Genomic DNA, 2,239 nt, shown 5'->3' with positions numbered 1-2,239 from the left:
ACATGTCCGGCTGTCCTCATACATGTCCTCTACCAGTCTAACATGTCTTGCTGTCCTCATTCATTCAACCTTTATTTATACAGGTTAGTCTCATTGAGGTTTCAATTCAATTCAATTCAATAATACTTTATTAATCCCAAAGGGAAATTATTTTGTTGTTGTAACTCGTCATCCTCATTTCATGAAGAGATGTTATAGATGCTGATGGCTCTTGTAAAGGTCCATCCCACAGTGGATCCTAAGAAACTGGCTGCAGATGCCGTCCGATCAGTCCACCCAGACTCAGCTGGCCTCTCGGTTCCCCCGGACTGTAGGACCGCATGAATGCCGGGCAGAACTCCTCCCAGAGCGATGGTCACTCCTCCCAGCAGTCTGCAGAGCTCCTCGTCGCTGCGGACAGCCAACTGTAGGTGCTGAGGGACGATCCTGTCTTTCCGCTGTCATGAGTCGTGTTTCCTGCTAGTTCCAGGATCTCAGTGGTCAGGCACTCGAGCACAGCTGGCAGGTAGATGAGAATGCGTCCACAGAACATCCTTTTCAACTCATTTGAGAGTTGGGGCCATAGTTGAGATATTATTTGAGCTTTTGAGATGTTAATCAGCTGCTGTTGTTGTAGAAAACGGCCTTGTTGCCATGGTTACGCATCATAACAAATGTCCAAAACTAAAAAGGTTTCAGTAAAAATCCTTCCGGCTGCACAGCATCCGATACCAGAGGAAACAACCATCCAAAAAATGTGATTTACATCCAGAAAAAGAGGAAGTAAAGTTTCCAAAAGCAAAATCTCAGAATGAAAGTAACAGAGCTGCTCCAACATGCAGCCACCTTGAGCGGCGCAATTCTAGAATTTTGAGGACTCATTTACAAGAGATAACTTTTTTCAACAAAGAACACAGATCAGGGACAGACAACAAAAGACAATCAAACATGTTCTGCTGTCCTCATACATATCCTGTACCAGGGGTGGTACAGGACCCCTGTACGGGGCGGCTGTGGCTGAGTGGCTAGAGCAGTCGTCCTCTAATGCAAGAGTTGGGGGTTTGATTCCACCAGCAGTCACATGCCGAAGTGTCCCTGGGCAAAACATTGAACACCTCATTGCCTCCAATGTGTGTCCCATAGGTGTATGAATGTGATAAAGCTCTGATTATTATTTGTATAGATCCAGTAGAGTGCTGTATTAATGTGTTAATGAGGGCACAGATATTAGTGTAAAGTGCTTTGAGTATCTTGATAAGATAGGAAGGCACTATATATGTACAGTCATTTACCATTTACATGTCCTGCTGTCCTCATGCATGTCCTGTACCAGCCTAACATGCCCTGCTGTCCTCACAGATAGCACACATTCTGTATTACAGCCATGAAATTTTCCCTCAAGATCAGATCTCTGTTTGAATTCATGAGTGAGACTCCTCCAGCTCGACGTCCTCTACATCCGTGATCAGCTGTGTAACCATCAACATTAAACAAGGAAAGAATTTCATTATTAAGCCTAATTTCAATCAATGTAATCATCGTGAAAATATGGTTCAGTGATGAAAGTTAATGGTAAAATTCATCAAAGACTTCTTATGTTAGGATGGAGAGAAGAAAATGTGTTGGACATTTTACAAGATGCAATGGAAGAGTTGAATTGATTTTCAGAAAAATAATTACACGTAGATGGATCATAAATATTAGATTGGTTCCTGTCATGTGTGTTAAGATCTACTGATGGATATTCTGATTAAAAAATAAATCAGGATTGAAACAGGTTTTATCAACCTTATTATTCTGTGGCTCAAAAGGATGAAAAACCAAGTTATTATTGGATGTTAAATTTGGATGGTCATTACCGGAAATTAAATTAAGACATAAATTCATTTGTTTTTGGTTCATGGAACATGGAACATGATCAGCCATAAGATAAACTGCAAACTAAAGACATGATTGTGAATGCCAGGGCAACAGATTATTGATCATCCTTCTCATTAGAGCCCATGTACCGCTCTCTCATAGGACGCTCAATCATGGGTCACACTGTGAGTCTATCATAGCTCAGATAGGCCCATTCTCCTCTTGCTCTTGAAGCTCTCATCTCAGGCAGCTGTTTGGGAGTTCATGTTTTTTTTCTGCTGCTGCTCTGAAGACATTAGATAGAGCCATTGTTTTTCCACAGATGAGAAGAATATGCCTGATGAGATGCTAGGAGTATCAAGAGCAGCAGATGACTCTTCTTAATGCTGGAGCATTAAGC

The sequence above is a fragment of the Nematolebias whitei genome, chromosome 11 (genome assembly GCF_014905685.2).
Source record: "Nematolebias whitei isolate Nwh7 chromosome 11, NemWhi1, whole genome shotgun sequence".
Classification (NCBI taxonomy): domain Eukaryota; kingdom Metazoa; phylum Chordata; class Actinopteri; order Cyprinodontiformes; family Rivulidae; genus Nematolebias; species Nematolebias whitei.
Note: the sequence above shows the minus strand (reverse complement) of the source record.